Here is a 12,668-nt window from a genome sequence, read left to right on the forward strand (position 1 = left end):
GTTACACAGCTAGTAAGTGTCTGAGGCTGGATTTGAACTCAAATATTCCTGACGCCAAGCCCAGCACTCTATCCACTATGCCACCAGGGTGACAGGTGGCATAGAGGAGGGGGGTGATAGAAGGGGGTAAATCCTGAGGTCCTTAGGCATATAATCAGCCTGAATCCAACCCATTGCTACACCTTCACCATCATCAGTAACACCACCATCATCACCAAAGCAATTGAAATTGTGCCTCCCAAATTACCACACACATTCTCCATGGTGTATTTTCTTCTTCCCATAAGGATTGCCCTTGTTCATTTTAACTTTTTTTGCCTTTCTAAAAGTAGTTGGAGTGGGGAGGTGGGCTGCAGTAGGGGGCCCATATATCCAATAGGATGTCCCTAGGGCTGCACTAGCTCACTGTATGCCTGGAATTAGATTGTAAGACGTGAGTAAATAAAGGGGGAATAGGGCCAGTCAAAACTAAATAGGCTTGTTAGGGCCTCCCTTCCAAGTGGTTTCTAAGCTCTGTTACCTTTTTAAATGGCTCCATCTCCACCTACCACGCCCCCCCCTTCCCCAGGAGGAGCTGGAAAGGTTTCACATACAGGTGGCCTTTCCCAAGATCTATGTATGCCTTACTGTTGCATGTCATAGCGAGAGAGATCTTTACAGTGATCACAAAGTCAGGGTTTTCTGTTCTTCAGTCTAGAAAAGACAGATTGGCATCATGGATGGAAGACTGATCTTGTCATCAGGAAGAAATGTTTTTTTTAATCTGTCTCTGAATTTTACTCATCTCCTGCCATGGGGCTGGGGAAGGGAAGGGATGGTGGTGGTTATGAACTTAAAATGCAGATAGAGAACTTTATTTCTGGACATTACCAAAGTGGGAATTTGTTTTGCTGGACTACACATACTTTTGATAAAGGCCCTTCTTTCCTTTTCCCCTTCCTTCATTTCTTTCTTTCTTCTTTCTTTCCTTCTTTTCTTCCTTCCTTCATTTTTTTCTTTCTTTCATCCTTTCTTTCTTCCCACTGGGGGATAGCAAGAGGAAAAGATTATATATGAATGTAAAAATAAACAATTTTATTTAAAAAAAACATAATTAGGTAGAGGGGTATTTGGACTAAGTTCAATACCTACAAGAAGATCCCCTAGGATGGGAGGTTGGGCGGGGGGGGGGGGGGCAGTGTAACCTGCCAAAGGAGAGGCAAGAAACAGAGCTGGTCAAAGCTTCTGTGATGATCAGTAGGGGGATCTGAACATTGGCAAACACTGCACTTCCAGCCTGGGTAAAACAGGGCAATCCAATCTCAAAAAATAAAAAGACAACAAAACCCCCTGTATTTCCATATAATTTGTTTTTTTGTAGTTTCTTATTTTACACATTTAAAAATATTATACTGAGGAGGGGTCCATGGCCTTTACCAGACTGCCAGAGGGGTCCGTGAATCACAAAAACAGGTTACAACCCTTGCTCTCATGGGCCATTTGGGCTAAGGGTTCACATGCCAGTCTGGTGTACTCACAGTCTTGGTTGGCCCAATGATGCGTCCCCATCCTCCATATACCTTTTGAATGGTTCAAAACCCATATGCCTTGTTCCTTGGTCTGCCTTCCATTACAAATCCATATTTGTCAGACTTGTAATACATGAAGCACATGCCAAAGGAAAAGACAGAGAATGCTCCAGGTATAAGGATAGACACCTATTATACCAGAAATCCCGAGCAAGGCATTTTGCTCACCACTCACTGAGCTTGAGTATGGTAGAGCTGGAACAAGTAGGGCCCTGTCCTTTCCCTCCCTTCGGCTTCAGTGGGAGCTGCACCCCCATAATGGCTAACAGTATGGAGCAGGATGGTCCATAGTGGTTAAGTGTTGCTGTAATTCTCTCCTCTGGAGCAATGAAGACATCCTTCTCCAGCCTGTGTGGGAGGAATGTAATTCAGTTCTCCTTCTAATACAGAACACATATTGACTCCTTTTCTCCTTATGTGGTCAGGAAATGAGTTTCACTGTGTTTTTCACTTTATTATGCAACTAGTTAAAATATGTAACAGGTTGCAGATATTTACATGACAAAGTTGAAATAACTTAAAAAAATAAAAGTAATCTAATTATGCCAGATTTTGCTGGTTTCATTTTTTTTACATTTTTAAATGAAGACTTTTTTATGTGTGTGGTTTTATTTAAACTCTTTAAAGGGATTAATATATATGCATATATAGATGTGGCTGTGATTTAACGACATAATTACCAGCTGCACTTTATAACAAAATCTAAGGTAATTATCACCTCCATAACACCCTGAGGAGTCTCAGCTGCCAAGGTCCTGGTGCTTCTGCCAGAGGCGATGACATCACAGGGGCTTCAGAGTAAGGAGACAAAGGAGACAAGATCTATCCCCCCTGATGTCACAGGCTGCAGAAGACCACCTTAGGCACCCACAGTACAAGTAACTTCCAAGGAACCAATGAAGAACATTAGGTACTGGACATCAGCTAGTTATATGATTGAACCCCAGGCATAGACCCCTTGCACTGCCTCCTCCACACACATTTGTCTGGTATCTTCCCCAAATTCCCACACTCAATGTCACAGCTGAAGAGGTCTTCACTAGATGATCCTTAACTCCATCTTCCTCACCTTAAAGATGAGGAACTCCAGCCTAGAGATGATAAAGTGATTTTCCAGAGGTCTCTCACAGACTGGAGTAAAGCCAGGACTAGACTCTAGATTTCTCATCTTGGGGCTCTACATCAAGCTACCTCTGAGTAAGCCTTCCTCTTCCCAGCTCTGCTCTCACAAAATGAGACCAATAACGTGCCACTTTGGCATTTGGTTCAGGGGAGGAGGCAATAGTAATGATAAATAGACATATGTGAGTATATACATACATACATACACACCTACATATAGAAACATATAACACATATGTGCATGCGTGGATGTATATACCTACATATATTGCACAGTATGTACATAGACACATATTGATGTGTATGTGTGTACATGCACACAAATATACATTTATATTTTGTATACATATATATTTTACACACACACACACACACACACACATACATTCACTCTGGGCCTGGAGTCAGGAAGACCTGAGTTCAAATCTAGCTTCAGATTTACTAGCTGTGTAACATAGGGCAAGTCATTTCACTTCTATTTGTCCCAGTTTCCTCATCTCTAAAATGGGAATAATAATTGTACCTACCTCCTAGGATTGTTGAAAAGGATCAAATGAGATAATCATTAAATAAAGCCCTTAACATAATGCTTGGCACATAGTAAACACTATGTCAGTGTTAGCTATTCTTATTTGGTTGGAAGAGAAGAGTCAACAAATAGAAAGGGAAAACCAGAGAGATCTTCCCTGGGTGTTTGCTCCTGGCCAGGACCTCTCTGAGAAGGCATTCACCCTTGTTTCCTTATCACTCAGAATGTGGTGTAAACCTCAATATCACTTGTAAGGTGGTGTAAATCTCATTTGTAAATCTCATTTCCAAATCTTTTCCTAACCTATCAAGAATTTCACAATGATTAGGAGGTTAATACTATAACAATTAAGTTCATTTCTGAGTTTCTTATTTAACAAAAACGTATAACTTCCAAAATGATCTACTAAACGGAACTCAACATCATTAAGATTGATTCAAATGAGATTTACACTTTCACATCCCATAGAAGCAGCATGGCCTATGTAACAGATAAATGGAAAGATGGAGAGTTAGGACAACCTGAGCTCAAGTCCTGCTTTCTGACACATATTGTGTGACCTTGGGCAAGTCACTTCACCTCTCAATATTCCAAGTATCTCTCTAAGATTCTAATATGCAGAATAAGTGCTTCTTTGTATCTGTGGAGGAAGTTTACTTACTAAGAATTCCTTAGATGGATGAAATCACATGTCTAGACCCCCCCAAAAAATTATAGCTCTGAAACTTGTACAACTTTGGATATCCCTCTGGGACTCAGTTTCTTCATCTGTAAAATCAGGCATGGGGGCATGGGTTGGATTAGATGATCTCTAATGTCCCCTCCAACTATGTTCACAATAGCTTCTGTTTGTTCCTTTCACTCCCAGGAACACCTGAGAGTCAACTCCCAAGTTTTGGAGTCAACCAGAGATCAGGGCTTTAATTACAGCCCCAGTTCTGACATCCTCCTCATCCTCATCATATAGTACTTACTATGTGCCAGGCACAATTATTATCCCATTTGGTCTATCATAGCAGCTAGGTGGTGCCATAGTGGCCCAGAGTCAGGAAGATTCATCTTCTTGAGTTCAAATCTGACCTCAGATACTTACTGTGGGAAAGTTACTTAACCCTGTTTGCCTCAGTTTGCTCATCTGTAAAATGATCTAGAGAAGGAAATGACACACCACTTCAGTATCTTGCCAAGAAAACCCTAAATGGGGTCACTAAGAGTTGGACAAGACTGAACAACAATAACCTGGAAGGCAATGAGAGAAATAGCAACTCTGGGAGACAGGTGCTATTATTATCCTGATTTTACAGATGAGGAAACTGAGGCAAACAGGGTTAAGTGACTTGCTCAGGGTCAGACAGTTATTAGTTTTCTCTGAGGCCATATCTGAACTCAGGTTTTCCTGACTGCAGGCCCAGCACTCTGTCCATTCTGCCACTCTGCTGCCCCTAATACCATTTAAAGGAGTTGCCTTGAGCAAGGCAAACCTCAGTTCTTCATCTATAAAATACCGATAATACTGTTCTGCCTTCCCTCACATGTGTTGTGATGTATAAAAGATAACAGTGTGTATAAGTGGGGTTTGTAGACTGTACAGACCCATGCAAATGTAAGGGATTGTCATTGTTGTCAACCATCCATGATCGACACAAATTTCTCTGTTTTGGAACTCCAAAGCACTTACCTGCAATTGTAGTCAAGGCTGATTTATTCCTCTGTCCCGGAAACTGAAATTATAGAAGCTGAAGGATATTTGGTCATGCATCATGCTTTTCAGAGTTAATTCACAATAGAACGAATATCCTACCTTCTGACATCTTGTAGTAATGTGGGAGAGGAGGAAGCTGGGTCTCATTCCCTTTAAATTGAGGAAAACATAGAAGAGAAGGATTTTCATTACAAGTAGCCAAATGTGTTTTTCTTTCATGTGACTATAAAACAGCAAAGGGTGCATCACCAGTGCAGATGACACTCTTGGATGCCCTGGTGGAATTTGTCCTCGTACAGATAAGCAGAAAAAAGATGCCATCTCCCTCCCTCTCTGAGTTATCCCCACAGAGATAAGCAGGGGAAGTAGATAGGGGGAAGTTTGAGAAACAGTCTTGACTGTGCTCCAGACTCCTGCCTTTGGCTTCACCCAAGAGGATTCTGGATCAGACTGGAACAGGAACAAAACCAAGAACCTAATTGCCCAGAGAGGGCACCACTGGACTCCATCAGTCTCCTCTCCCATCCTCTCACCCCACGACTGAGCTCTAACATCAGAAATGCAGGACTCAGGCTAACCCTGATTTAAGCTCTCCTTCTGGAGTAGAGAAGAAACCTCCATACAGATGGTAGGCTAAACATGATAGTCCACAAACAGATCTGGCCTAAGTCACCTTCAGCAGATAAGCATGTACTGATCCTGTGGCCCAAAAGTCCTTTTTATACTTGTTGGATTCTTTGAGTTCTTCTGTGCAAAGAATACAGGTGTCCCTTCTTTCAAATATTTGAAATAGGGCTCTAGAACAAGGGCAAAGCCTTCTTTGTACATTCACTTCCCCAGTGTCCAACCTTCCAGTGTCCTTATACTTTAACCCCCACCCACTAGGTACTCTTTCATCCAATGACACTGATTTCCTTGCTGTTCCTTGAACAAGAAATTCCACCTCCCAACTCTGACTCCCCCATTTTCTCTGGCTGTTTTAATGTGCTTGGAATACTCTCCCTCCTCATCTCCCCTTCCTGGTTTCCTTTGTTTCCCTCAAGTTCCAGCTAAAATCTAACCTACTAGGGGTAGCTAGGTGGTGCAGCAAGCCCAAGAGTAAGGAGGACCTGAGTTTAAATCTGACTTCAGACACTTGACACTTAGTAGCTGTGTGACCTTGGAACAAGTCACTTAACCCCAATTACTTTGCCTTCCTCCCTTCAAAACAAAAATCTCCCCTTCTACAGGGAGCCTCTCTCAATACTAGTGCCTTTCTTCTGTTGATTATTTCCTATGTATCTTGTACCTAGGTTTTTTGTACCTAGTTTTTTACAATTTTTTAAGCAATTGGGGTTAAGTAACTTGCTCAAGGTTATATGGCCAGTTATTTTTATTTTTGTGTGGCTGCCAAGTATCTGAGGCCAGAACCGATCCTAGGTCTCCTAACGCCAGGACCGGTGCTCTTATTCGCTGTGCCACCTGGCCACCCCTAAGCAATTGGGGTTAAGTAACTTGCTCAAGGTTACACGACCAGTTATTTTTTGTGTGGGTGTTAAGTATCCGAGGCCGGAACCAAACCCAGGTCTCCCAACTCTGGGGCCAGCACTCTTACTCACTGCACCACCTGGCAGCCCCTAGTTTTTTACATATTGTCTTCCCCATTAAATTGTGAACTCTTTGAGGGTAGAGACTATCTTTTTCCTTTCTTTTCATCCTCAGAGCTTAGCATAGTGATCAACACATAGCAGATATTTAATAAATATTTTTTGACAGACTGGTGTGGAGGCGAATATTGGCCACTGAATCAAAGCCTTCATTAATTATCAGGGATTTGGGGCCTAGGTAATACTTGAACATGGGGGACTAAAAAGGTGAGGGTTTTTTTTTTGCCAGCTTTAATTTCATTCTCTCATTTATAAGTAGACACAAAGGCCTAGTGTGAAGATTTTTTCTGGCCTTCTCCTATTCTATCCTTTTATTTTTGTTCTGATATCCAAAGTTCAAAGTAGAAAATGAAGGTAGGGTCCAGGAGGCAAAGAAAAGAAGAATCCACAGGTCAAGGCTGCAGGTATGGCTCACAGTGGGAAGGAAAGTAACCAAGGCAAGAAGGGGGGTAGGAGATGTAATCAAGATTGATTTCCCTTTTTTATTCCCCTGAACCAACTTATCCTGCTTTTGGATTCATCCAAGAGGATTCTGGATCATACTGGAACATATATACTAGATATAAAGTATGAGCTGGAAAAAGAAATGGCAAACCACTCCAGTATCTTGCCCCATACCCCAATACCCCATATATATTAGAATACTCAGGGAAGAAGCATCTGGTATTTTCTCAACCTATGCAATTCCCAATTGAGTCACTCCCTCTGCCAAACAGCTAATAATCCATTGGGGCCTCCCAGCCCTGTACTCTAACCATAACAGTCCCACTGTCTCTGAACCCAGACTATGGCACTCCTTTGTTCTTATCACAGTGAATTTCCTTCCTGAGTCAGGAAGTGTTAAAATAGCAAGAGATACCATATCTGAAAGTGAATCCTAAAGAGATTCAGAGATAGTCTGACCTTCTGGGAATGCAAGGTTTTTGGTTTATTTTCCAAGTGGTTGAGAATTTTATCTCCACAAGGACAGTGAGCGCTCTTGGTAATTTCTCGTATCACTGAAGAAACACCTCAATTGGTAGCTTCCCTCATGGTGACAAGGACACCAGTCAGTTAAAAGGGGTTTCAAGAGTTTCTCAGAATTAATAATCTACTACCACAACACTACATTCTGAACAGAGATTGGACATGTGTTAAGACAGTTAGACTCCCTGCCTCTGGAATTCAAACCTGGCTGGCTATGAGTTATCCTCTCAGTTAGATACAGCTCCTTGGGCTTCTGGTAAAATAACCCTTTAGGGTGGAAGAGGCTAGGATAGAGATTGGAACTATGATTGCATTGGTAGAGAGAAGTCTCAGGTGAAGAAATGTCCTCTATCAAAGCAGGTCAGTTTTTTCTCTGCAACTTATAGACTTGTTGCCCCAATCAGATTAAAATGTTATTGGGGGTGGGGAGCATAGAGCACAGACCAGGAGCCAGCTGAGCTGTCCCTCCAAACATCCCCTTCCTCCAAACAATTTTAAAATAATGTCTCAAATCAAATTTTGGAGAGGAAGAACCAACAAAAGGTCCCAGGTAGACAGATACTTTTCCAACCTAAGACAACTTAGGAGGCTGAAGTGTGTAATAACAGGGTAAGCACAGATTCAAAGTTGGAGGCCAGCAGTTTTGGGGGCTCTTAACCCAGACACAGTAAGGCAGTCAGACAGATGGTCAGAAAGAGATTACTGGGGACCCTTTGCTAGCACTGGTTGCAGCTGGTGTTGATTGACAACTCTATTGCCCATAAGCAATTCTAGGTCACAGTTCCAGGGTGGAAAAGAATGCTTGTGATCAGTCACAAGGAAGTAGGGTTTCTGGTCACAGTTTCAGGGCTAAGAGAAGCACTATCACTTGTTACAGCAGAAAAGTAGATCTGGTCAGAGTTCTAGGGCATGAGGAGCAAAATAGTACTTATGGCTGCAGGGGAGTAGGGGGTTTTCCTGAGTAAAGATTAGAGTGCAGACCAGAATAACATTGACCACACCTCTCCCAAAATAACATCAACTTGCAAGTACCAAAAACTTTCAGACCCCCAGAACTAGCTCTGAAAACAGCAGCATAAAAGAGCTTGAAGCTTGACACAATGCCTCCCCAACCCCTGGTGAACCAAGCCCAACTTAAACATAAAGTTCAAAGTGAAGGAATAGGCTAGGAAAATGAGCAAACAACAAAAAAGGAACATGACCATAAAAAGCCACTATGGTGGCAGGGAAGTCCAAGACATAAACCTAGAAGACAACAAAGTGAAAACAACTACAAACAAAGCCCAAATAAAAATGTTAATTGTACCCAAGGCCAGCAAGAATTCCTAGAAGAGTTAAAGAAAGTGATGAGTGGTAGGGGAAAAATTGGGAAAAGAAATGATAGTGTTGTAAGAAAAAGAGAATTAACAGCTTGGTAAAAGAGGCACACACAAAAAGAACCTGAAGAAAATAATACTTTAAAAAGCATAACTAGCCTGGTGGTAAAAGAGGCACAGAAATTCACTGTAGAAAAGAATCCTTTTGAAGTATAATTGACCAAACAGAAAAAAAGAGGTACAAAAGCTCACTGAAGAAAATAAGTCCTTAAAAATTAGAACTGGGCAAGTGGAAGCTAATAACTTCATGAGATTTCAAGAAACAATAAAACAAAATCAAAAGAATGAAACAATAGAAGAAAGTGTGAAATATCTCATTAGAAAAACTATCACCTGGGAAATAGATCACAGAGAGATAATTTAAGAATTATTGGACTACCTGAAGGCCAAGATTTTTTTTAAAGGGCCTAGATATCATCTTTCAAAAAATTATAAAGGAAAACTGCTCTAGCATCTTAGATGTAGAGGGTAAAATAGAAATGGAAAGAATCTACTGATCATCTCCTGAAAGAGACCCCAAAATTAAAACTCTCAGGAATATTATAGCCAAATTCTAGGGCTCCCAGATCAAGAAGAAGAGATTGAAAGAAACCAGAAGGAAACAACTAAAATATCATGAAGCTTTAGTCAGGATTACACAAGATTTTGTAGCTTTCACTTTAAAGGAGCAGAGGACTTGGATATGATATTCTGGAAGGTAAAGGAGTTAAGATTACAACCAAAATTAACCTACATGGCTAAACTGAGTATAAACCTTCAGCAGGGAAGAGGGGAGGAGAAGAATGGACATTTAATCAAATGGAGGGCTTCCAAGCATTCATGATGAAAATATCAAAACTGAATAGAAAATTTAACATTCAAAGAGAAGCCTCAAGAGAAGCATTAAAAAGGTAAACATGAAAGAATAATCATAAGGAATTAAGCAAAGTTAAACTGTTTACATTCCTACATGGGATGATGAAACATGTGACTCTTAAGAATTTTATCATTATTGGGGCAGGTAAAAGGAGTCTATGTAGACAGAGGTCCTGTGTGTGAGTCGATTATGTTGGAATGATCTAAAAAAAGTAGGGATGAGAAATATGGATGCACTGAGAGAAGTGGGAAAGGAGAAGCAAGATGGGGAAATTTTCTCACATAAAAGAGGCATGCAAGGAATAACTTTCATAATGGAGAAGAAATGGAGGGGTGGTGGGCAACATTTGAACCTCACTCTCATCAGAATCTGTTAAAACAGGGAAGAATACACACACACATTTATTTATACAGTCATTTGGGTACAAAAATCTCTTACACAATAGGAAAATAGGAGGGGAAGGGGATAAAAGATACTTGGAAGGATGATTTAAAAAAGGAGGGTAGATTAAGGGAGGCAGTGGTCAGAAGCAAAACAGACTTTTGAGGAGGAACATGATAAAAAGAGAGAGAGGACAAATGAAAGAAAATAGGCAGTAATAGTAAATGTAAATGGGATAAGCTCACCTATAAAAAAGAAGCAGGTAGCAGAATGTATTAGAAACCAGAATCCAACAAAATGTTTTTTACAAAAGACACACTTGGAACAGATACACACAGAGTTAAAATAAAGGGCTGAAGCAGAATCTAATACACTTCAGCCAAAGTAAAAAAAAAAAAAAGCAGCAGTAGCAATCATGATCTTACACAAAGCAAAAGCAAAAATAGAACTATAAGAAGAGATAATCAGGAAAACTGTATTTTGCTAAAAGGCACTATAGGCAATGAGGTAATATAAAAAAAATTCTGATAAAGAACTAATTCCTCAAATATACCAGAAACTGGGTCAATATTATAAAAATAAGAGTCATTCTCCAATTGACAAATGGTGAAAGGATATGAATAGGCAGTTTTCAGAAGAAAAAAATCAAAGTTATCTATAGTCATAAGAAAAAATGCTCTAAATCACTATTGATTAGAAAAATTAAAATTAAAACATCTCTGAGGTATTACATCACACCTATCAGAAATGACAAATGCTGAAGGAAAAGAGGGAAAACGAGAACATTAATTAACTATCGGTGGAGTAGTAAACTAGTCCAACCAATCTGGAGAACAATCTGGAACTATCTCAAAGAGCTATAAAATTGTGCATACCCTTTGACCCAGCAATATCACAACTAGCTCTGTGTCCCAAAGAAGTCAAAGAAAAAGGAGAAGGACTGATATGTATAAAAATAGTCATAGCAACTCTTTTTGTAGTGGCAAAGAATTGGAAATTGAGGGAATGCTAATCAATTGGGAAATGGCTGAGCAAATTGTGACAGTACTACTATTGTACCATAAGAAATTATGAGGGGAGTGGTTTCAAAAAACAACAAAGTAAAACCTATATAAACTGATGCAAAGTGAGGTGAACAGAATAGGAAGATCATTATGCACAGTAGCAGCAAAATATAATGATGATCAACTGAGAAAGACTTGGCTACTCTGATCAATAGAAAGATCCAACACAATTCCAAAGGACTCATAATGAAAAAAATACCATCCACCTCCAGAGAAAGAATTTATTAACTTGGTGCAAATTGAATTATAATTTTATCCCTTTTGGTTTTTTTTTTTTGCAATATGTCTAATATGGAAATGTTTTACAGGATTTCACATATATAATTGATATTATTTTTGCTTTCTCAGTGGGTAGGGGAAGGACAGGAGGAAGGGAGAGAATGTGGAACTCAAAATTTAAAAAGAAAAGAATATTAAAAATAAATTTCAAAGATTTATTATCTTGTGCTCATATATGCAAACTTGCAAACACGTAACTGTGAAATATTTTAATAAAACAAAAATAAATACAATGCAGATAACATTAATTTGTGGTTTTTTAAGTCAATATAAGGGATCCATTTCTATTTAGGTTTGACACCACTAACCTAGAATGAGTTGCCCAAAGTTGAGGATCCAGGACCTGTCAAAGGCAGGACTTGAATCCAGGCCTCAGGCCAGTTCTCTGTCTACTACATCATACTGCAGGTGTGTGTGTGTGTGTGTGTGTGTGTGTGTGTGTGTGTGTGTGTGTGTGTAGGGGGGTGGAATGGGAGGATTTCTACCTTCAGAAAAGGAAGGCAAAACATTAGTGATTAGCAACAAGAAATCACAACTACATTTATAGATCCAATTTAATTCAATAAGGACTTATTAAGTATATACTGTATGTTTATGCTGTGCTGAAATATTGAGAATACACAGACAAGAATGAAATCCTTCCTGCCCTCAAATCGATCATGTCCTCATAAGGCAACATAGCATGGGCACAGATAAGGAAACAGAGCATTTAAAGTCTTGGGCTTACTAACTATAGAGAAGTTTCAAGGAAGAGCCAGAGAGACACTGTGTTTGTGTGTGTGTGTGTGTGTGTGTGTGTGTGTGTGTGTGTGTGTGTGTGTGTGTGTAGAATCACAAAGAGGAGAAACAAAAAAATCATCGTCCCACACCAAAACCCTCCTGAATCATTCCAAGCCCGATGTTGACAAAGCCTGGATTCATGAATTCTTTACAGAGACGAAATAGTTAAAACCCCTAGTCTCCACGTCTGGCTGCCAGTTTTGTGTGTGTCATGGAAGATAACAGATGTCTTTCAGGGAGATGTAATTGCTTGAAACTAAACTGGACAAAACCCCAGGAGGTTGCATTAGAGGGGGTGAGCCCTTCGTTGGCAGGGGGATGCCCTATGTGACCCATCAGGCCTTCTTCTCTCTCTCATTTCCATGATCCTTTGACATCATAATAAGCTGGGCTGGCTCT

General features: G+C 40.1%; 1 long non-coding RNA gene across 1 annotated transcript in view; it reads right to left on the reverse strand.

Annotated features, from left to right (window-relative positions):
• Nucleotides 1-262: 262 nt before the first annotated feature.
• LOC138144403 (uncharacterized) overlaps nucleotides 263-12,668 on the reverse strand; it is an 83,457-nt gene continuing 71,051 nt past the window's right edge. The window contains exons 2-4 of the long non-coding RNA XR_011163940.1: nucleotides 5,021-5,071; nucleotides 1,737-1,916; nucleotides 263-1,022 (exon numbers count right to left, since the gene is read on the reverse strand). This is a non-coding gene — a long non-coding RNA (uncharacterized lncRNA). The remainder of the gene's footprint in view (nucleotides 1,023-1,736; nucleotides 1,917-5,020; nucleotides 5,072-12,668) is intronic.

Source organism: Petaurus breviceps, unplaced genomic scaffold (genome assembly GCF_028583685.1).
Source record: "Petaurus breviceps papuanus isolate PSGF00001 unplaced genomic scaffold, PetGlider_PUasm1.0 90700, whole genome shotgun sequence".
NCBI lineage: Eukaryota > Metazoa > Chordata > Mammalia > Diprotodontia > Petauridae > Petaurus > Petaurus breviceps.